General features: G+C 41.2%; 1 protein-coding gene across 1 annotated transcript in view; it reads right to left on the bottom strand.

Annotated features, from left to right (window-relative positions):
- RBFOX1 (RNA binding fox-1 homolog 1) overlaps positions 1 to 25,240 on the bottom strand; it is a 188,414-nt gene that overhangs the window by 12,593 nt on the left and 150,581 nt on the right. The gene's annotated exons all lie outside the window — the stretch shown is intronic.

The following is a 25,240-nucleotide window of genomic DNA, read 5'->3' as shown; positions in this document are numbered from 1 at the left end:
GAGTCATCTTTCATATAATCATATAAAAAGACAAAACTATATAATAAGCCTTATGTAGAAGAACGCTGTGTCATTATTCTGTGGAGATGTTTCCTATACTTGTTGACTAATATTGATCAGAACTGGGGAAACACACAATACGGGGTAAAGGAATTTTGGCCCTTGATATGTGGTTAAACAGTCCCTACTATTCTTTATGATTGGCCATGTTGACTGAAGCTGTTAGGAATTGGACTTTAGCTACAGCTGCTTCTATATCCATGGTATATTCCATTAGAAGGCATAATGCACCAAAAACGGAAACGGTCTTGGGACAGAGAGACTATCTTCCAATAAACATCTCATGTTTCCCATATTATCTTCTCATAAGCACATGGTTTTTCAAAAATGTCGGTAGAAGTGAACCTGCTTTTTTACGATGTGGTTGTTCATGTGACACAGTTGCATTGTACTCTTGGTACCGGATAAAACCTCTAAATTACTACTTATAAAATCCTTGGTATCTGGAAAGTAGAATTAGAGAGATTTATCTTTGAAAATGGGTGTTGTCACAACAGATGATTTATAATAGGATAGCTCTTATTTTTCAGCCTCTTACCTGCAACAGAAATGGATACTGACCCTCACCAGATACAAAACCATGAACTAGAACTCAAAATAATTGAGTGTAAGCTGAATTCCACCTTGAATGGTGCTATTGCTGGTCCTGTAGCAAGTAGATCTAAGCAGGAACTTTTTCAAAGGATTCTCCCCACCCCCATGAATCTTTAAAATGTAAAAACAATCTGGATACATTGATTGCAGAAAGGAAAGGTTCTTTTGTCTCATTTATGGACTGAAGGTCACAAGGAGATGGCGTTGTCCGCCTCGCAGAAATAATCATGCAGGACTAACCAACCTTGATTTCATTCTTTAGTCAGAAGAGGAGCAACTGAAGGAAATTTCCTTCTTCAGCCCTACCAGAAGGCACACTCGCCTCCTCTCACTGTCTGTTCCTTTGAGACTGCAAATACATGGAAAAGAAGACTCTTTTGCCCAAGTAAAAACCACCCACAAATTTTTAAATGTAGAATAAGCCCAAGCAGACTAAAATTTAGTGTGGGCCAAGTTTCTGATGGCAAAGAAATTACCTTACTTCTTATCCCAAAGGGGAAGAAAAGTTCAGTAAAATTTATGGGAGAAATGGGGAATCCTACACTTGGTTATGATGTAGTCAAGGGTGAGAGTCTGCGTGTCCTATCTTTCACTGTGCAATCTTTTCTTCAGGGGGCTGCAGTTTCCCTGTTGTTGTTTTTTTCTGCTTCAGTTAAAAGCCCAGAGACTTTTTCAGATCAGGAAGAATGAGGGAAATAAGGGTTGCTGCAGAGGAATGGAGAAACATGTAACTAAAAAACAGCGGGACTTTTTGCCAGCTTGCATCTATGAATTAAACTCAGATAACAATAAAATAATTTCTAAAGCTTCTCAAGAAGCAGGTAGAATGAAGAATTTTCTTTCACAGGGGAAGAAAAGCTGGGGGCACCTGGAGGGTTGAATTCAGCACAATATTTACAGCCTACAACTCACCACTTCTCCTGTCATATGAGATTGTAAATCTGGCGGTAGGGCCCATCTTGGGCTAAGCTTCTTTGGAAAGCAAAATTTGTTTTGAAAAGTGCAATTATAAACTAAGCAAGTAGTCATACTATTAACACTGCACCGAGTTTGGCCTTCAGTCAGCTGGAAAGCCGTCATTAGTCCAAACTGAAAATGCTTCTGTTAGAATGCGCATCGTTCCATCACCATTTTAGAGGCAGTTTTCAAACATTTAGCAAAACGGTTGAACTCGAATGTAAGAAATACGTCATGAACTTTAGGGGTTGGTCTACAGCTGAGCCAGAGGACTACAACCTGAATCACCTTCCCCAAAGGCTTATTGCATAAGCCACAGTCCTCTTAAGTGTGTGATAACCTGAGTATGTGATAAGTGGAGTTTGCTGCTTAATGTGACAACAGTTGCATAACCCTGGATGAAGGAAGCTTTCAAAAACAGGTCTATCTGGCTGATATCATGTTTTCCTTTCTTTGGGGTTCATTTTATGCTATTCTTGATAACAAAGTGCCAAGGGGGCAATAACAATGTGTTCTGCACATGTTAGGATTATAGTTAGCTAAACAAGGAATTAGCAATCTGCAGCTCCCATCTTCCTGTATACTGCTGATTGCCTTCCTCAAAGATTTTCCCAGAAGGCAAGGATGGGAATAGAAGCAACAGACCCATTTTTGTATCCACTACCACCCTAAAACCTTTCCCCCAACCCAAAGTCCCAAATTACACAGCTGAAACTCAGCTACCATGGCACATTTTGTGGATTTGGAGTAGCAGAGTGGCTTTCAGGGTGGGAAGAAATGCACTTTGTTTCTCAGAGGGTTAAATAAGGGTTATTTTCACCCTTAATTACCCAAGAACAAAAAGGGGCCTCAAATCATTTACCTCATCACTTTGGGTGAGTCATCATCCCAGTGAGTGATCTCCTATGGGCCTCCAGGAGATCAGATAGAGCTCCAGTTCCATTCTCCTCCAAATCCTTCTCTTAAATTCATCCATCCACTGAAGCCTGAGGTGAGTGGCCAACGAGCAGCCATTCTGAAATCCCCAGGGCACTCCTGGATCAGGGCAGCCAAAATATTTAATTTTTAGGGGACTGACAGAGAAACATATTTCTCTTGAGTGAACCTCAACACGGTATGAAAGCTGTTTGCCATTGCCTTGTTCTGAGATGTTTTAGACTTCATGGTTTTACCTTCAAGCCTTGTATTTTCTGATGGCCTCTCACTGAAGCTATCCAACATAGCTTTGTTTTTCTGAGCTCAACCAAGGTTGATTAGGCATTTGCCACCTGCTCTGACATTTTCCTGATACCCAGTTTTACTCCCCAGATAGTAAGATAATTAATTTAAAAATCACATTGAAATATTGGTCCCACTTGTGCCAGTGATGTTATTCCATCCCTTAGAAGCCCAGGTTGGGCCCTCAGATGCATTAAATTTGTCTGCTATGATCTTTGATGAAAATGTAGATGGTTTAGCCCTTCAAAGTCTTAATTTGAATCTTTGTGGATTCTACCACATCTTGAAAACCAAGGGACCAAACTGATACCTTGCAAGCAAGCTCATCCTTATCTGGGAAAAAAGTAGCCATTCTTATACCTGGTTTTGGTGGCTCCATTTATATTAAATCTCATTTGGTGATTCACTGTTCTTTCCTAAAGAGTTTGAGAAGATATGTTGGTGTTTAGCTGACTTTGACAGCATCCTTATCATGCACCCAGACAGCACGTTCATTGACTGTGTTTTATCTGTTCCCCAATTTTTATGCTGCAGCAAATGTTTGCCTTGCTACCAGTCACGCTACCTAGAAGGTTGGCTTTATTTGTGTTACATATTAGCTAAAACTCCACATTAGAAATGGCCATTTTTTAAAATTCAAAGGCAGTGGGAAGGAAGAAGTGGTAACATTTTGACAATCTCTGAATACTCTTTGGAGTTTTACTTCAGTCCATTCACTGTTTGGTTTGTATGCTATTTCCTATCGCATTCAATTGCTTTGTAATTAAGACCACCGAGTTTCTGGTCTGTCACTTGCAACAAATGCATGAATGTGTGAGTGGACTTGATTTGTTTTTGAGAGGAGCTCACCAAAATCTGCAAACAACTTCATAAATAAGAAAATAATTTGAGATTTATAGATGCTGAATGTGGAAGGAGGCGGAACAGCGTATATCAGAAGTGTCAAGCTATTTAAATGTCATGCCCTTTTCTAATGGGCATAGCAACTCTGTGAAAACTTGTGGGATCTATCATAGGAAATAGTTATTTAGATCCCCACCAAACAATAATGCCCAGGGTAATTATGCTAACCAACTAGAAACTGCTTAAAATACTAAATACTCAAGTAGCCTGTATGTTTGAAAAGCTTTGAAATCTTACTTAGCATGCCACCAATAACCTCCATTAGATGTATGGTCCATTCACCTTTACATGTAATAAGTCTGTTTCTATTTGCAACCACAAAATGGCTGCCTTCTGTATGAAATCACTTCAAATGATTGAATAAAGTTCTCATAATTCCTTGCCCCTCAGCCTTCTCTGCTCATGGGTTGGTATGTCCAGTTTTCTCCATCCCTCCTCATAGGACTTTATTCCAGGTCCCTTGTCTACACTGTTGCTCCACTGTGCATCCATTCTAATTCTTTTTAAAGTGTGCTGCTGAGAATTAGACACAGGTCTCAACGTGGAGTAGGAACACTATAGAACATTACAGAGGTCTTCCTTCCCATGATTTAGATACTGTATTACTCACTGGCTCTTGTTGTTGTTTTTGCAGCCAGATCACATTGCTGGTTCATGCTACTTGTGATAGCTACAAGTTAAAACATCCCACCCAACCTTGATTTTAAAATACATTTTCAGTGTCTTATGTTTGAGGTTCAGGAAATTCTTCAGCTATCTAAAGTAGACTAACCTCCAGAGGTTTTAATCTGATAAAGTCACAATTACTCCTTGAGCATCTCAAAATATCTAGAATAAAGTTTAAATGGGGTAGTCCTTCATGACTTGCGATATCAAAAGGCAGGTTTAATGAAAAAAAAAAGGTATTTTTAGGAATTTCAGTGTTGTTCAATTTCTCATTTTCTGAATCCTACATTTGGTTTTGTTTTGTTTCTGTGTAAAAGTGGGCAAAAGAAAAGGAAAGAAAAAAACACATCCACTCAAAAATGTGTATGTGTTGTCAGGAGCATTTCTCTTAGTATAGAGATTTTGACAAAGGCTTCTTTGTGAATTCACAATTTTTTTAAGGTGCTTTCCTAACACATACTTTTTCTCTAATGAACATATATTGTATACACTTTTCTTTTTTAAAAAGAAGTAATTTACATTCATTTGATGGCAAGTTGTACTGTGAAATTCCAAGAAGTACCAATTTTGTTGCTCAGTTTTCATATAGGTTCAGGAAGTATGACCTGAGTAAATAGCATATATCCCTCCCTCCCTCCCTCCCTCCCTCCCTTCTTCCTTCCTTCCTCTGGTTGGTTTATCTCTGGCTCTGTAATTTGTCACCAGGGTGGCTACTCTATGATTCAGTGTATTGTACAGCAAACCATGATTTAGTGCCATGATTTAGTGTACACAGTTTATGTGTTCCCAACTCCTTCCAAAAGGATGCATGTTTTGAATGCCCAAAGAATCTATGTGTGTGCATAAGGTTTGGTAATGTTTAAAACAACGCTATTCATTGTTTGGCAAAAAAAAAGAATTCACAAAATGGGTTGTTAAGTTAAATCCTATGTTCTTGGACTTAGAGGTGATCTGCTTTCATTACTGTTCATTATTTCAAAAGACAGACTGAACTACTTGTCCAATTCTTGAAAATACAGTGAGAAGGCCTAGGCATACATAACATTTCAGACTGAAAATATTTTGAGCTGTAAATGTGCCATCTCAGGTTAAATATTTTTGTTTCAATTTTAAATAGACTGTTTTAACCACCCCACAATTGGAGCACTTTGAACCCAAAACATCTCTTTGAAACTCAAAGGGAGTGTTTCAGCATATACTGTTCCAAATTCAAAACATTTTAGACACCTTTGGTGTAAACAATGTGTAAAACAATCCCCAATTCTTATCTGAAAGATGGCTGTTTCCCCCCACCCCAAAACTCAACAGCTAGCTTATACAAGGAGAAATTTCACATTTCTTTCCACATCTGTTGAAAATTGTTGAGGGATGTGTAGAAACCCTCTAGGGGAATGTTATAATGGGCAGTGAAACTTCCGGGGCCTCTTTCAAATCAGATATTTTGCTTGAGAAGGAAGGGCTCAAATTGCCTTCAAATGTTGCTTTAGCCCCAGTTTCAAGAGCCATTCAATTCCTTCATCAAAATGAAGTGGACAAGCCATGCTGGCATGACATTTTATGTGGCCTTCCCTTGCCTTGTACAAGCAGGGAATGATAATCAGCTTGTGCTTTGAAAGAGATGGTTCTTCTCTTTGCAGCACACAGCATCAAATCTGTCACATAGAAATCCTTCTACGCAGGAAGATCTTTCCAAAGGACCAACACGTTAATGTTACCCAAGAACATGCATCATTTTCCTCTCAGTTGATGAATAGCACTTTTTTCCCTCCTCAGGGTGACCTCTACCTTCAGAATATGACAATTTTATTATGATTAATAAATTTCATTTCCACAGAGGAAAAAGAACAGTGTCAGCTTCTTTTTAAATGCTAATTTCAAAACACGCCTTTACATGTTACGAAAATTGAGAAGTTCAAAAGCTTAGCCTTCTGCATGAATATACTACCTGCAAGACAAGTCACATTGTTAGATGGGAGCAAGGCAACCCAGTTTATTCCCTTCCCACGGGCTACTGAGTTTCTTTTATCCTCATAATTTCTTTCCACAAGACTCCAATGGATTCCTATTTTTACAATTTCTTCTTATACATTAAGATATACAAACATGGATTCTGCAGTTTCTGTTGGCAGATGGCATGGAGAAGGAATGGCAAAAAGCATAAAGAATTATTCTGCAATATCAAACTTTATTCTGGAATCTGTTCCTGTTAAAGCTGTAATTATCTCGCCCCACAGAATTCAAAATGTTGGATGTGGGCCACAGCCTAAAAGAGGTCACAATATGGAGACAGACCATCTTCCTACAAACTGGTTGCCTTCAGGTGCCTTCCAAATCTCAGAACTATAGCTCCACCCAGGTTGTAAAATCTGGGATTGGTAGTCCCAACACATCTGGAGAACATGAGGCATTTTAGAGGCAGTTGTGTCTGACCATTCAGATGCTTGCAGAAGTGTGAAGTATAAGTCACAAACTGCAGAAGCTTACCTACCAGGATAGGCATGAAGGCTTAGAAATTCAATTGCCAGTTTTAGAATCCTGACCTTAATTAACAATACCCATTCTTTTCCCTGTGCTAGCTTCTCTTCCTGGCACTGATAAAATTAGGATGGAGTTTTGGTGCTGAAGACCAGGTCTCCTCAGCTACATCCCTCACAAATAGCCACCCAAAGAGCCTTGGCAAATGGCTTAGCCTCAATTCCTTGGAAAATGCAGGCATCCACACAGCATTTTTAAAGTGTATTAAAAAAAAAAAGCACAATGTGTTATTTTTACTTGAATGTGAATTATTTTCTATACCTAATTCATGCTTATGAACTTCAGAATAAAATCCAGAGTCTCAAATGTCTTAGTTACAGCATCGTTTTATGGCTGCGTACTTGCTAAGGGGCTTGCTGAGTATATTACGTACATACTTCTCTACTTCTGACAACAAGCTAGCATGGTGTAGTGGTCAAGGTGCTGGATTAGAATTTGGGAGACCCAGAATCAAGTCCCCACTCAGTCATGAAACCTCTCTGGGTCACTTTGAACCAGTCATTCTCTCTCAACGGAAACACTCACACAGGTTTGCTGTTCATAGGGGTGGGGTGGGGTGTTGGAAGTGCAGTGCTTGAGCTCCTGGAGGACAAGCAAGAAATAAATCCCACAAACAATGTTAAATGCATCCATGTAAAAAAAAAATACAAGAAAGAATGTGGTGATCTCAACTGAAGCCAAGGAAAACTTTAGTAGGATTGTGGCAAACAAGGAGAATGGCCTCTCAATCTTTCTGCTAGCCCTGGGGATTTCTATACCTGCTTCATTTGCATAATACATGCAGGACATAGGATTCATTTTTCCTCTTTATGGGTATTTTTTCTTTTTTTTCTTTTGCTTGTTTTAAGATCAAGCTCCATTTATGTGCAACAAATTACAGTCCAAAGAGAGAGGGGAGTGGACATCATTACAGAAATGATGTGTAAGTTGGGGGGGGGGGTTATACCTTTGAAAGGTGTGTTGGCTGTTGCACTTCAAAAATTAGTGGGAGAGATCCAAAGAAAAGTTAAACTTGATCTCATTTATTTTACAATTGCATTATGAATTTGCTTTATGCACTGTATTAATAGTCTGTGCAATTAATTTGTAGTCATGTACTGAATATTTTTCCCCCTTCTTTCATATTAAGAATCTAATAACTTTTGGAGATGCCTGTAGCTCCTAGTTATTATTAACAGGCATCTAAGACAGCTCTAAAGGCTCACAGAAATATCAATATCTGGCTTTTTTCATGAGGTGAGCCAACATGGAAGGATCCACAAGCACACAGTACTTGTTGTGTTGTTTTCTGGGCTGAGTTGTTGGCTTGAAAGCATTTCATGACTTGTAAAGGGATGAAGGGATGGCTTTGAAGGGCAGGAGAAAGAGCCATGACTAAAGCAATGATAGATAAAAGGGGCCTGAGTACAGGCCAAGAATTTAACTTAAGAACATGTCTCAGACAAACCTCTCCCTAATTCACATGAAGGTTAAGAAAGGAAGGGGGAAGCATATTCAGACTTGCAAGATTCTGTTACAGTACCGAAGCTGTTACAGTAAAAGTCACCTGACCTACATGACACTGGTTTCTTAGTCTGGTCGACCTGGTAGGGCTGACATTCCCATACTAAGTAACATCATCAGGGTTGGCAAGGGTTGTATATACTTTTTTCTTACGTTGTTGTATGCATGTTTCAGTAGGGAGTTCTGTGGCTGGTAGTTAATCTGCCCATGAACAAAGTCTTTGGATATAACTTTTGATAGGTCTACAGATAGGTGTTTTAAGTCTACTTGTCTGTTGATTGTGGCTTGGTCAGAATGCTAGGCTCCAAAGAATTCACTTGCATTTTTCAAACTTTCTCTTGCTTGATTGGTTGGGACGTCTAAGTACACACAGAGTAATGCTTCGGTTTTTGCATTTGGCCACTTCCTGTAATGGTAGATGGGAATGATCTTGGGACACAGGAAGAAGAGCCACAGGCTAGACAGCAGTCTGATAAATGAAATTTGTGCCCAAAGGAGGAGGGGTAGCAAAAGCGTCTCAGAAGGGACCCTCCCTAGTTTTTGGGAAAGTAAAAGTGAGGGATGGGAGGGGTACTTTCAGACTTGCAAGATACTGTTAATGTAACCTTACAGTACAGATAGAACTATTATTCCTGGTTGTGCTTCTTGTCTGGATTAGCTCGCAAGGTGAACACTTCCTTAATGAACGTTAGGGTCTAATTGAAAATTGCTTTGAAGGCGCAGATTACTCAGAAATAAGGGTGTGGTGGGAGCAGCTCAAGGTCTGTATCATCCAGGAATGCAGGACGTAAAGGGCAGATTACAGCTGAATGTTAAGCATTTGGGGTTGGGTGGGGGTGGGGGAACTAATGGGGAAAGCAATTACCCAGAAAGGTGGAGGACTCCCCTTCACGGACTATCAGAAGTTGGAAAGCCATGTATCAAATCTGCTTTAATGTGGATTCCTGCGCTGAGCAAGGGGTTGGTCTCCATGGCTAAGTGGGTACTGAGAGTAGTCTTTAAGGACCAGTTTCCCTGCACTAGATGCCTTATGGGTAGTCCTCGCTTAACCACAGTAATTGAGACTGGAATTTCCATCACTAAACAATGGGGTCATAAAGGGCAATGTCGCATGACTACATTGCTTAGCGATGGAAATCCAGGCAGTCCCCATTGCCGTCATTAACTGAGGACCTCCTTGTGACTTCCTGCTGGCTTCCAACAAGCAAAGTCAATGAGGAAGGCGGCAAGAAGTCACAAGTCCTGGGCAGCTTGCGAGCAGACTGGTGGATAGGTAAGTGCCTGCTGCAGTGTGAGTGTGGCCAGGCTGGGGGTGGCTGCTGCAGGCACAGAAGGGTGCAACCATGCAACCATGCAACCATGGCTGAGCATGTGCTATGGAGTGCTGGTGAGGGGTGCTGGGGGCAGGCGCACACTATGGAGTATGAGATGCCCAGGAATGGGAGTGACTTACTGGAGTGACTTGCAACCTTCCCTGCCGGCTTCCTCATTGACTTTGCCAGTGGGAAGCTGGCCAGGAAGATTGCAAATGGTGATCATGTGACCACAGGATGCTGCAACCATTGTAAGTAAAAGCCAGTTGGCAAGCACCCAAATCGTGATCACATGACCACGGGGCTGCTGGGATGGTCTAATGGTATTTGGGAATGATATTGGGAGACTGGGCCCAGAAATGCTGTCTAGGGAAGGATCAGATAAGAGATAGCATGCCCACAGCTGGATAGTCGGTGGGGCAAGAGGCTCAGAAGAGACCCTCCCTAGTTTCTTGGGCCATAAAGGAGACGGGCTGGGGGGAATTGTACTTTCAGACTTGCAAGATTCTGTTAATGTAGCTTTACAAAAAACTAGAATTAACTCATCTGGTCATGTTTTCTGTCTGGTCTACATGGTAAGGCTGACAGACAGCCAGAACTTTGAGGACTGGTTGTAAGTATCACTCGTTCAGCACCGTTGTAACTTCGAATGGTCACTGAACGCATGGTTGTTAACCGAGAACTACCTGTAATTTGGATTCCTGCACTAAGCAGGGAGTTGGCCTATATTTCTATGATCAGGACATTTTCTCCCTCCTGGAGGCAGTTATTTTGATACAAAAAAGTCTCACAGGCATCTTTCGCTGGGGTAATGCAATAATGACAAAATAAATAGGTAACAATTTCCAGCATTTCTGGGTGCTGAGTAGGGGATAACATAACTGCCTTACTTAGATGAATGGTGGGGCCCTGCCAAAAAAAAAAAAAAAGAATTAAGGATGTGCAAAACTCACAGATTACTTCTCTGCACTATCCTTTTTTTTTGGGGGGGGGGGCTTCAGTAGTTTCCAGGGCAGCATTATCCAGAGGGGGAACAGAACCCTCCAAAGTTTTCCAGAATATTTTGTTCCTGAATTGATGATATTTGCACACTTTAAAAGATATTCTATTCAGAGTGAAGGGACACAGTCTGTCATCTGCTCTCTGCACATCCAGAAGCTTTGACCTTCTGCTTGGGGTGACTTTTGCATTCTTTATTTTTTCCTGCAATATCCCTGAAAACTTTTTCAGCTACGCCTGTGCATAGTTAGAAACACACAGAAATACGCGAGTGTGCTGGTGTGCATCTGTAGGTACACACACAAAAAACACATACACAGATGTACAAGCATGCACGCTGCCACTTCGTTATCAGCGGCAGATTGGAAAGCAACTCCCTCTATTTACAAATGGCAGAATGCAGCTTGCCTTAATCTTGTCAAGTTGTCACGTTTGACTAGCCATGTGAACTGACCTAGAACTCCAAGTGTGAGAAAGGCAAGCTGTCGAAGCGATAATGACAAAGATGCCAGAGAGGTTTGCCAGGGCTTCACACAGGGTGAAAGAAAGGGATTAATAAAACTTCAACTGTGCAAGAGAAAAGGATAATCCGGGTTTTACCGTACAAGTAACCTGCTGTGCCTTTCATAGAAGTCAGGTCCTGTGTAAGTCATCTGCTTCTATAGTGATAAAAGGAAGTGCCACCTTCAGGGATAGCCAAATTTATCAAGGAAATTAATGCCGCACCTTACTGTAGTGTATGCCAGATCTTTCCGGACAAAAATGTTTACATCTCCATTGGCTTTCACACAGAAAAGGATGATACAGCTATAAGGGTTGCCAAGACTGTCAAGAATTCAAGGCCAGAGACTGATGGGGCAGGTGTATATGATATGCAAACGGTACTCCCAACTGGTAGTTGGAAGGGATCCAAAGTTCTATCATTAGGAAGAGCAACTCGGCTGCCCTTGGTCCTAGATTATTCTCTGAGAGCTTTACATTAGACTACCTTCACCCTTTCAGCTACAGCAGTGTTTCTCAACCTTGGCAGCTTGAAGATGTGTGGGCTTCAACTCCCAGAATTCCCCACACTGGGGAATTCTGGGAGTTGAAGTCCATACATCTTCAGGCTGCCAAGGTTGAGAAACACTGAGCTAGAGTACTGTCAATAGTGGAGGATTGTGATTTTTCCACAGTTAGAATGTTACAGGGGCCTCCAAATTATCTTCAGCAGCAAAATGTCTTAGACACCTGGAAAATAGAGAGGAATTTCCAAGACAATGAAGGGAGGGGGGAAAAAAATCAAAGCAACAATCCAAGGATTTAGTTCTCATTTCTGTGATGAAAGCATTTGGATGTTCACACACACACACACACACACACACACCTGCCTCAATTTTTATAGCAGCAGGATAAATGAAAGTTTGAGAAAAATATCAATGCTGTATCTTCCCTTTCAGAATATTGTTTGGATTGCTCCTTTTTTACAGAGTGAGTTTTGCAGCATATTACAATGCTCCAAAACTCCCAGACTTAAAATTTGCAGGTGACCCTTCTCCAAACCTTTGGAGACCTTGAAAAAGGACCTCAAATCCCACCCACTCTTGTCCTATTGCAACTCAGATGCAGACTAGAGGACAACCCTCCTCCTGGGCTCTCAAACAATTTGTCTATCAGGCCATATTCTCCAGCTAAACCTTAAAGAAAAGAACCAGGGCTGGTAGTTCATCACAAGTTCCTCACAGGGAAATCAAGGGATTTCCTTAAATGTTAGGCATTAACTCCCTAAACATAATGGATGTAAACCGGAATATATCTCATCCAGTTCAACAATTTTACCCACATCTTAAAAGCAGTAGAAATCCCCCTCTTTCACATAGAAATAAATCCTCATTGGTGGATAAATAACCTTATGAAAGTATGGGGGAATGTCGGTCTGTTGTTATTTCGCTATTATCTCCATGACAAAAGCCAGCAGTGACTTCCATATACCTGCAGTGTTTAAAAGCTCAACATTTTTCACTGAAGGTGCAAAGAAAACTATCCTTTTTAGCAGACAGTGTGCATAGTGCAATTGCCTGAAAGACAGACTATATTCTACCCTGTATCTTTAAAAGGGAGGTTCATCAGAGATTCTGAGAATATAGTAAAGGGAACAGATGTAATATTTTTTTGCATAACATTTTTTCTCTTTTCAGGAGAGCGAGTTGACTTCTTCTTGGGTAAATGTGTCCTTCTGGTGATTGGAAAACTAGGCTAGGCTAGGCTTGACAATTTTTCCTGTTCGATAACTTTTTATAAATTTTACAATTTTTAAAATACATTTTAAAATTTAGTTAACAATAAATATATTTTATACTTTTCCCTGCTCTATAATTTATAATTATACTGAAAGTTTCGTATTAGTGCAGTAGGGGAGGGGAGCAGAAGAAATGGTGCATGTGGCATTGCAACACAAATCCTGCCCCTTCTGTCCATGCTTCACAATGTCATTCACACGAAAGGGGCAGAGCTTGAGATGCAATGCCGTATTGCTTTCATTCTAACAAAATAGCAGGCTTCTGCCAAAGCTGAGGCAGCCGTGGGAAGTTGCTTGCTTTTGAATATTCTTGATTATTGAAAGCACTAGAAAGGGTGAAAAGACCAGTTTTGAAATGTACTAAAACAATTCCTTTAAAAAATCATCAGCAAAAAACAGCATTACACAATAAATAAATAAATAAATTAGCTTGCTGTATGAAGGACTGGGAAAATTGTAAAACAGCAGCCTATGGATTTTTGCAGTTACAACATTCGTTCATAAACAGTAATTTTGCCCATCCCTAATTTAAATGCAACCTGCAGTCCTAAAGCTGAATACAGCCCTTGGCTTAATTTTACTATGGCCTTCAACTAAAGATGAACAAATAGATCTCCATTTATGGATTCACTTGGCAGGACAGATTCCTGCTGGCTTTTTCCTCATCCTCCTCCATCATCATCATCATCATCATCATCATCATCATCATCATCATCATCATCATCATCAATATTCACCAGCCTGAGGAGCAACAGCAGCTGCATTTACTTTCTGAAACATATAAGGAGGCCAAAGGGTTCTAACTTTCTATATGGCCAGCGTCCTTCCAGCAACTTTTACAGATATATTTCTCCAAAGGATTCCTGTGTGCCTGCTGTACCTCACTGGTCTTTCTTGTTGCTCTTGAAACTAACGGATGTGTAAGGAAAGGGCGGGACATTTCAGACTCTCATTCTGGCAACACATCACCAAGGACCAAATTTAAGTGGCAATCACTTAAAAGTCAGTGTGGATTTTTGCAGCCTACAGTCTACCCTATCGTTGTTGTGCACCACACCAATGGCATTCAAGCTGTACACACCAACACTACAGAAATAACATAAATTGCCATCACTCTGTCGTCTATGTAAACTGAATCTGGTATCGCTATCCTGGAATAGTGTGATGTGAAGGGGCTGCAACAATCATAAGCAAAACTGCTGTTGGTTTGGGATGACAGTCCTGAACTGGCCACTTTTAAAACACCTTTGAGATGCAGGAGGGGAAGAAGCAGATAATCCTGTTCACTAAATCCCTTCTGGTTTAAAGATGAGGGTGTCCCCTCAGTTTGCTGGTACGCATGATAGTACTGATACTACATGTATAAAAAGAACCTTGTTTGGCACCATTTTGCAAATGTAAACTTTTTACAATGGAAATGTCGGTCTAGATTTATTGCATAGATCGATACCTTGTGGTCTGCATGTTCAACAAGTCTTAACATCATTTCTATGACCCTAATTCAATCCATCTATTTATGGCACTATTTTCTACATGAGTGGCTTTAACATTCCCAAACCACAACTTCCATTTTGTTGCAAGATCTAGATTTGGCACAGATTCTGCAGCAGTTGGAAAAAAAACCTGGAGGACCCACACTATCCATGGCTCATCGACGATCGTGTGCTGTCCCATATCTTTCCAAAGGTAGATTTTCTCAGACTCAGAAGCCTTAGAATCTAAGGGGCCAATAATGGGCTTCCAAGATCAGCTTTCCTCCCCAAAGGTCAGGGCATTTTTCCAGGCTCTGAGAAGGAGAACTAAGGCAATCCACGGTCCCATGGATGTTAGGCTGATAGCCTAATAAGGTGCTTTAGAAATTCAGTAAAATTAAAATGCCTGATTCTTCCACTTGGGGTTGGTCTGATTATCTTTCTCTGTGGCACCATCCTACATTAATCCCATTATGGGGATGGGAAGAAATACAATGGAATTAGAGCAAGATCCATTATTGCATTATATATACACATGACTGTACCTATATCTGACATTACGATGCTCCTTCCTGCACCTGATGTATGATATCTAACTTCTTAAATCTCCATGGGAAGTGCAGATAGACTGAAGAGGACAGAGGCAAACACACTACCCATTAACCTAAAAACTTGGCTTCTATTCATCTTGACTAGATTAAAAGCTGGCAAATCCACCTGTGGCTATCTTTGTTGTTGTTGTTTATTCGTTTAGTCGCTTCCGACTCTTCGTGACTTCATGGACCAGCCCAGGGCAGAGCTTCCTGTCGGTCGTCAACACCCCCAGCTCCCCCAGGGACGAGTCCGTCACCTCTAGAATATCATCCATCCATCTTGCCCTTGGTCGGCCCCTCTTCCTTTTGCCTTCCACTCTCCCTAGCATCAGCATCTTAATAATATCCTAATTTGAGGCTAGATACTATAAAATGGAGCTGCTGCTACAGTCTTCTTTGTAATGTCAAGCACACCACCCCTCCCTCACTGGTGGGCAGGGAACTCACAAATTCTGCTGCATTAGCTCTCAGGGCTAGGAAAATGACAGTAGCAATGCTGAACTCTTCCACTTAAGTAAGTTTGGTTTTAGTCAAGAAGTTAGTCCGCCATTACCGTGTTATTATTTTTTCTGCATCTGAACATCATCATAACATACCACTCAGTTCCAACCATGTAACATCTTCTTATCCATCTTAATTGTTATTATCTCTACAGCTTTGGTGGCATGCAAAAGTCAATGATTGAGCTGTTTGCCCTGGAGCAAATTTATGTGAAAAAGGTACACACATTTAATTCATTCTAATGTTTTCTGTTTTCTTGTGCAGGCCGATGAACCTGAGGCCCATCAGTTGGTAATGAATTTCAATTTCCATCAACCATGAACACTGGTTGAAACTGAAAGAAGATGGAACCCAACAACTTCTGCAGGACCAAAGGTCCCCCATCCCCCACTCTAATGTGAATTTCAGAAGTCCTGAGCTTTGAACTATTATTATACCTTCTACAGGCTGAGCAAGAAAAGTGTAACCATCCCATTGTTCTTTCCCCAAATCAGGGTGTTTCTGCTGGTGGAAAGGACATTCTATCCTATTGCCCAGGAACACAGCTGTATTAGCAGTCCTCCATCATTTGTGGTGGCTTCTTCAATGAGCACTGAGAAAACAGTACAAGATTTCCAGTACTAATTTAGCTCTGAAATACAATGGGCCAAGTGTGGCCGTGTCTATAATAGAAGATACAAGATAACCATTCTTGCACAATAGCTTTCTACTGCCTAAATCTCACTTCACATGGAATCACCTAAGATTTTGTCATCTGATGGAATTTCAATCTTTTAAAAGATGTTTATTTGTGGATCTAGGTGCACCTCTTGGGGATTCAGAATGTCTGTTAGAATAAATCAGACATTCCAAAGAAACAATGGAAACATAATTCAAATTTGGCTGTGAAACAGATTCTCAGAACCAGAGAAGAAGAGAAAAATGGAGAAGGACCACCGGAGTAATAGTCACACTCATTTATACTTGGTTTAGACTTTGATCTGACAGACATACTTTTGGGTTCAACTGAATAGATTTGATTTACTATGGAATTTTACGGGACTGCACTGTTAATGTGTATTTAACAAATTATTGTCTTTGCTGTGTAGGTAGCAAGGAGATATGCTTTATCTAGGTTTAGAGAAGGCCACTTTAACTAAGATATTCCTGCTTCATTTTCTTCACATATCATTTGAATGGTGCAAGCCACCATCGGCACAAAAAGTTTTATAGAGTTTAACAGGACTTCAACATTTTTGTACGGCTGTCATCAAAGATCATGCATCTGCAATGGCACCACTAGATTCTGGAAGTATTTGTCAGTCAGAAATCAACCCCAAAATCCATGACGTACCCATTTAATTTTAAAAAGTAATCTGGGTTTGGGAACTGATTTAAAGATCTGACCGATGACCAGTTTTTAAGAAAATGGAGCTAGTTTACATGCATTTTCCTTCTGGAATAGTTCCCATGCTCCGAACATTTAAAATGTCTGAAAAAAAAACCTCCCACTTGGTATGCATGAGAGAATATATGTGGAAAGTGGAGGAGTAATAAATGTTAAAAGATGTGTTGGTATAAGAACAAAACTCTCCACAAAGTGAGAATTTTAGTCTCAAATAAATTTTCCCTGCATGGAGCCTTCCAGATGGGTTGAACTTACAACTTCCAGAATGCTGACAGGCTGGAAATTCTGGAATATGCAGTCCCTGTACAATCAGAGGTCATTGTTCAGAAGAACTCAGCTAAGGGTTGCTTTTCTATATGTAATTCGTTTCTGTCACTTCAGGGATAGTCCCAGGTCAAACCAAACACAAGGATTTGTGTTTAAGGCAAGGGTGGACAATCTGGTGCCCACAAGCACCAGTGTGCCCTCATGCATTGCACATGTCATCTGCCTGGTTCCCTATCCACACCTGACTTCTTAATATTTTAATTTAACAAAAATCAGTGGGTAGCCAACAGACTGAGAACAAAGCACCAGGTATTAGCATCCTGGGCATAAGAAAATCTCTAAGTCCCATGAGCTTCCTTAGAAAATATCACACTTGGTAGAGACAGCCAAGTAGTTTTTAAGGAATTGTACCCACCTGCCCAAAAAATCAAAGATGGACTTGGGGGTGGGAGATAACACTCCGGGAGACATTTTGAAGTAGTAGAGAGCATCCTCAAATGTTTGCCTTCAAGGAAATGGTTGTTTTGGGACTGGCCACATCCACTACTTCAACCATTATCTTCAAGGGTCTGCAACATATTCTCAAAGAATTCCAGGTATCCGCATTGGCCCAGTCTTAAAACACTACCTTTACCATAAGATTATCTCCAAAGTTAAACTTGGAGAAACCCTTGAGTGCTGTGGAAACTGGTGCTTATGTGTTTAGAATTTCTTCAGTCTTTGCGGTCATTCCTCTTCAGTAAAATGGACAAGACATTGCTTTTTACTTAATATTTTTTTAAAGAAGGCAATTTTTGTGAAATACGTTTGTTGTACTTCTTGAGTCATAAGGTAGCCAAGGGGTGAGTGCAAATACCTGCCTTTCATAGGACAGTCCACCAGCTTCCAGCCTGCTGATAGGAAACCAAGGCTTTTTTTTTTCCAGAGGAGGAAAAGTTTGGGGCTCACTGGTGGTCAGTTTTCAGCACAACGTTAACAGAAACATGGTGGCAGATAGAATTGCATGAGTGGAAGTCTGGCACTTGCAGTTGTTTCTGCATTAGTGACCACCACTCCTTTCTAAGTATGTGTCTGGTTCAAACTGCAATGACTGGAGAATGAGAAAATATGCGTTGGGAAGTCACGACGTAAACCCAGCCTTTCCTCCTTGCCTTGCAATGTTGTGCACAAAGAGGTAAGTCACATGGTTTGCATGACAGAATTACAGTGCGTGTTTTGGCATTTTCCTTCCCTGATCTACCTCATGGCTATCAATATATGTGGGCTGTATAAGAGATATAATCATATTCAATATAACTGGGCTGGGATATTTTTTTCTTTCACAATAAACTTCTTTTGCAATAAACTTCCTGCCTCTCTTTCTTCCCCATTCTTCCTCATTGCTGAGTAGATTATTATTTTTTTCTCCATGAAACTTCAGAATAACGGCTACTTTCCTCACTCATGTAATTGCGAAACAAAACATCAACGTCAGCAGAACACGCTAATGTATTTCCAGCCCCAAAGCCTAGAGGCTTTGAGTTACACCCGAATGAAACGATTCCAAAGATTTATCTTTGGAGTTTTACTAGGTTTTCTCTAGTGATTAACTGCAGCATGTGTAAAAGGATATTGAGACTCAGATGGATGCATCAAGAAGTATCAATGATTGTTACCTGCAGAGGTGTTACAAGAAATTTCATCTGTTGCAACGAAGACGAATTGATTTCTGCAAGAGAAGATAAAATTCACAATACTGCTTGCTGACTGGGAAATGGGTTTGCTGCCAATTGACTCTATGTTTACAGAAGGGTTAAAAGGGATGGAGGCATTTCGTTTTAATGAATGTAGAGAGGAGTGTTGGCATAGCCCGTTAACTCAAGAATATCTAAATCGGTACGGTAGACGTAATGGTGACTCTGGAATATATACAAACTCCAGCCTTGGAACTTCCAGATAAGGAAACCAAAGAGCTTAGGTTAAATTATAATTCAGATGTTTCCTTTCTGTAAATGAAGGTACATTTGTATCAACTAAATGAAGGCAAGCTGTGCTGATTTTAAAAGGAGCCTGGCAAGAGCAATTTAACAAAATTTATAGGCCAAAAAAGGGAATCAAACACTGAAAGCAAAATCTTGGGATGCTTAGTATTTCTAAACAGATACAAATGTGTGTTTGTGTGGATAAATTTTTAAAAGCATATATGACACCACATACCCTAATAACACCATTATTACGAAGCTGCAGAACTGATATTAATATTAAATCATCACTTGCCAAATTCATTTGTTCCGCCTTTTAAACAAGGGTTGCAAAGGAGGTGGGGAGGAGGAACTCAGAACATTTAAACTGTTTTAAACAAGGAAAAGAGTAGGGGGAGGAGGAGGAATTATTATTATTAATCATTATGATTAGACCACATCTCCATTCTGGACCATCATGCCGCATCATTTCCTCATGCAATCATTCCAGTGGAAGGCTGGCAGAAGTGAAATGTCTCAGTGAAAGGCGCACCATGCACAACAGCTTGGGAACCCTGAGCAAGCACCACTGAAATGTACGGCAGATGTGCAGCAGTGGGAGCAGCAGGGCTGAGGTGACAGAGGGCGCATGGGATTGGTCCCAACCCCCTGCAACACAGAAGCTGATCCCGTGCTCTGTCAAAGCAATAACCATGGCAGGCAAACACACAACCTGGGCGCGTGGTCTGTGGCTGCCACCAAGGTCCTCCAAAGCCTCTCAGAGAACAAATCTAGTTATTATATGACCCCTTCCTTGCCCTCCCCACACCCAAGTCATTTACTCCCGGTCTTATCAGAAGCAATGGGATTTTTCTGGTTGCACACTGTGGCTTAAGATTTTGTGCACATTGTAGCTTCAACATGCTGACATCCCAACTGATGTAGGAAGACCTGAAATTTTACAATTTCTATAGGACAAGAAAGGATGAACACTTTCTGCCAGATTTTGCTCAGTTGTACCCATGACACCAGACTTGATTTCTACAACTGGTTCATTCATTCATTCATTCATTCATTCATTCATTCATTCAATTTATATGGCCACCCATCCTTAATTAATGACTCTGGGTGGCTAACAATGAGAAAAAGAGAAAAAGAGAAACACACACACATACACACACACACATATAAACAACAGCCATGTTAAAAGCAGACCTATCAATAACAATTCACATAACCAATGCATGTGTTCAACCCCACCTCCTGACCACCAGGCCTGGTAACAGAACCAAGGTCTTTAAGGCCTTACAGGAGGCTGATACTAATCTCCTTGAAAGCACATTGCAAGCTTTTCCTTCTTTTTCCCCACTTAGGATGCTCTAATTACCTTGTATGGGATTGGAGGGCAAACTCTGGATGGCAGCTGACATTTGAGGAGAGAATCAAAGGCTCAGTGGGAGGGATCATGTCAAATATGTGGGCAGGGATAAATATTTCCCTGTTGGGAGACATGTGTATGGGTCAGTGTCTTACATGGGCTAAGCTCAATTCAGGCATCACACACAAGCGTTGATGTGTTTCTGTACCACAAAGTGGCAATATATCACACCGCCAAAATGGTTCCAGTGTTGTTTGATAATTTGGTGGGTGGAGAACCAGTCTTAGGGATGACAGCGTGTCCATCCTTAATATACATCGAAGAATTTCAGTTTGCTATGCCCTCAAATGGGTGAACCAAATAGAACAACCTCACACACCTCAGCCTCTGTTTTCTTTGAATATGAAGAACAAAATGGCCTTTAGCCTCAAGCAAGCAGAGGGAAGGATCAGAACCAGCAGGTTTAAGCTACAAGGAAGGAGATTCAGGCTGGACATCAGGAGGACATCAGAAGTTCCTGATTGTACAAGCCGTCACAGAACAGACCACCACGTGAAGTGGTGAATTTTCCATCACTAGAAGTCTTCTAAAGCTCCTAGTGGAAGTTGCAAATGCATGTAGTTGTATTCCCTAGGAGCTTATATTTAGTGCTGGCCAGGATGCTTATGGCTGATGGCTGATGGCTGCCAAGAAGCCCATTTCTCCAACCAGCTCTTCAGTGCATACAGAACAGGGGCAGAGGAGAAAGGCGATCTCTTACGCTTGGCAGCCAAAAGTCATTACTTGCCCCAAGTCAACTTGAGATGGAGGAATCCAGACAAATAATTTGTAGAAAAGCTGTACTGTATGGTCAGTTGTGGACCCCAATGCACTATGGATGAACTCAGTCAATGACAATGATTAGAGTTGTGGTAGATATAAGTTAGAGTCCAGCTTCAGTGAATGTTCCTTATGTTTTTCAAATGCAATAGGTGAGCAAATGTGAGGGGGGATTTTCAGATTAGAGGGTTTTTGGAAGGCAATCAAACACATCTTTCATACTTGGCTCTGCCCTAGTTTCTCAGCTTAACCAGCTGAAACTGGTATCAGACCAGTGGCTTTTTCATATATTTCTCTTCTTACTCTCATTTACAAAAATCCATTTTATCCTATATAGCTGGAATATTTTAAGACACATCACAGTGTTTTCTGATTCCAGTCAACACATAAGATCTTAGCTAGGATTTCATTACTAGCAAATTAACATAAGATAGAACTCTAATCTAAACTTCCAAAACTCCCCGGGATTTTCTTTTGGGCTGATAAATGTAGGGGGGAAAGTAGAATTGGGAAATAGCAAGTCGGAAATAGGTTATAGCTGGCCGTATAAGCCATGCACATAGTTAACCACTCATGCTTAGGCGACTGTTCTGTACTATGTGAGTTGTGCATTGACAAATACTAAATACCTCACTGTGTAGCAGACAGCAGTCAGGGAGAAGAACAAAGGACTCCCCCAAATTTGTGCTCTGAGTTGGCCAAGTATCCAAGCCTTACTCCACAGTCACCTCTATGCAGATGGACAAAGAACCACCCAGAAAAAATGAGGTTTCAGCTAAATGCTGAAATTTATCTTCTAGAGCAGAGAAGCTATTGGCCTTTGAGAGGCTGGGCTGTGTGTTTACTTTTAGGAGAACTCTTTATATATGATTAGGTATGTAGGCACTTGGTAAAGGTAAAGGTAAAGGTTTCCCTTGACGTAAAGTCCAGTCGTGTCCGACTCTAGGGGGCGGTGCTCATCTCCGTTTCAAAGCCTTGGAGCCGGCGTTGTCCATAGGACACTTCCGGGTCATGTGGCCAGCATGACTCACGGAACGCCGTTACCTTCCCGCCGAAGCGGTACCAATTAATCTACTCACATTTGCATGTTTTCGAACTGCTTGGTGTGCAGGAGCTGGGACGAGCAACGGGAGCTCACCCCGCCGCGCGGTTTCGAACCGCCGACCTTCCGATCGACAGCTCAGCGGTTTAACCCGCAGCGCCACCGCGTCCCACTAGGCACTTGAGTCTTCAACTAAGTCTGATTTAATACCTATTTACATTTCTATAATATTAAAATAGTTAATGCTTGCAGTTAACAGTTTATCCCCATGGTTTTACTAGTTTTCAGCTGCGTTCACACTAAAAATTATAGTTTGATGGCAACTTTTGGAAAGATTTTAGAAACTGCACTCAAGGCTTTGCAGGAGGGGGCTATATGTAGCCCTATGACTTCAGGTTGTACATTTCTGCTTTATACTTTTCAATTCAGCTTGTAAATATACTGGAATACAGAATTATTTCAAGGCATTAGGATCCTCCTTGTCACACTGTGAATGTTACCATAAAATATGAGTGTGGTAGGTTTATATGCACAGCAGCATGGAAGCTGTTGAAATCATGAGCAGGTTGCAATGAATTCTGCTCAGTTGCCTGCTCATTTCAGTTTTGTTCCATGTTAGATGAGTTAAACCATTCAGTTCCAATTCTTCTGGATTATTTGGAACAGGAAAGGAACTGCAAGGACAGCAGCTTCTAGCAAGCCATGATATTTATTTATTTATTTGTTTGTTTTCTATCCCACCTTTATTATTTTTCTAAATAACTCAAGGTGGCGAACATACCTAATACTCCTTCTTCCTCCTATTTTCCCCACAACAGCAACCCTGTGAGGTGGGTTGGGCTGAGAGGGAGGGACTGGCCCAAGGTCACCCAGCCGGCTTTCGTGCCTAAGGCGGGACTAGAACTCTCGTACCATGCCTGATTGGCTCTTGGGCTGAGAGTGGGGGACTGGCCCAAGGTCACCCAGCTGGCTTTCATGCCTAAGGCGGGACTAGAACTCTCCTGCCACGCCTGATTGGCTCTTGGGCTGAGAGTGGGGGACTGGCCCAAGGTCACCTAGCCGGCTTTCACGCCTAAGGCGGGACTAGAACTCCCAGACTCCTGGTTTCTAGCCTAGCACCTTAACCACTAGACCAAACTGGCTCTTTGATATAGTTTATGAGTGCTCCAGGGAGAAGCTGCACTACCATAGGCAGACTGTCATTGGCCCTGTCCTTCAATTTCTTTTAAACAATGATTAGAAAACAAATATTAGGAATTCATATTTGACCCTACATTTTTGAAAGAACTAAAACAGATATGGGAAACTGTAGCCCTCCAGATGTCGCTGAACAATTCTCAGCAGCCTCATGCCAGCATTGCTCAGCACTGCAATTTAGCAGCATCTGAAGGACTATGGACTCTCAGTAGTCCTTCAAAATGATGCTTGAAAATGGTGAGCAGAATTAAGCAGGGGGATTCAGACCACATAAATGGATACGGTTGGGGAACAGTCATGGGAATCTATCTCAAACAATCTGGACCCTACTAAACAGTCAGCAGTGACAGAATTTGATACACAATTTCCAAGTCCCCTGTTATTTAAATCTCCATGTTGCAGATGCAGAAACGAACATGGTCAGAGTCAACTAGGGTCTAACAGAACCTGAAGGCTGATGCTAATCAGGTCTAGATATTGTCATTCAGTTCATCAGAGAATAAGTTCATGTAGGTGAACTTAAGTAACATGGAAAAGGGATGTTATTTACAATAAATTACCTTCCACAAGTAAACACCACTGAACTGTGGAGTTCCTGCTGTTTTAAGCTATAGTGGGAAGCTGTCTGGGATGTGTTTGTGGGCCAGTCATAAACCAGGAGCTAAGTTAACACAAAAGATCCTCTACTACTGGGGTGGGGAGAGATTTCCCACTGGGCCAGCCAAAGTACCTGCCCAAGACAGAAAGACTTTTCTTCAGCTGTCACAAAGGGGAACGTGTCCCCACCACTTTTACAACTGGGACAGATTAAAAAAAGCGGTGGGGGTAAATTAAAGGAAACAGATAGAAATATGACTATGGAATTTACTGGAGGTACCATTTCTTCAGGTTACTTTATTTTATTCATTTGCACAGCACAAAGCTCTCAATCTTTCTGAATTTTCTTTCAAAGAATAACTAGATGACATGCAATGGTCGGGTGACCAAACTATGTTGCACGGCAATCTTTCTTGAAAAGAAATACAAGAGGGCAGAGCACCCCTACAAGGTCACATCCTCCTTTCAAGTGAAAAAAAAATTGTATTTTCTAAGATGTATGTGATCCTCCTGGAAGACACAGGGGAATAAAATAGTACTTGCTACCAAATGAGGTGGACAGGATTTGCCCTAACTTTATTTGGAACATCACATAGGTAAGATTTCAGTTGATGGCCCTCTGCAGTTCTCCTCTAGTTAGGAAAAGAATTCAGGTGCCAGTGGCCTGCAAAGGAGATGTTACTGGCTACTGGAGTTTGGAAGAACTGACGTTGTTCCAAATCAGTCCCCTATGGAGTTTATGTATCCCCCAAACAATACTTTAAAATAAGTTAGGAACAGCATGTATGGCCACCTTTCTCCACCTGCTTCTTCTGTGAAGCCTTTGGCAGGAGGACGATTTTAAAAAAATGTCTTCCAGTTTACCCCTATTAAAACTGCCTTAACCAACACCGTACTTAAGGCTACAGATCACTTCTTTTTCCACTCAGCACAGCTGCCTTTCTGTCTTTCTCCACCTCAGTCTCAAATCCTGGTCATCGTTTTTTCCCAAACCAGTTGACTCCTTTTAGAAGGCTCATTT

The sequence above is a fragment of the Candoia aspera genome, chromosome 14 (genome assembly GCF_035149785.1).
Source record: "Candoia aspera isolate rCanAsp1 chromosome 14, rCanAsp1.hap2, whole genome shotgun sequence".
In the NCBI taxonomy this organism is placed as follows: domain Eukaryota; kingdom Metazoa; phylum Chordata; class Lepidosauria; order Squamata; family Boidae; genus Candoia; species Candoia aspera.
This window is presented reverse-complemented; position numbering and strand designations above follow the sequence as displayed.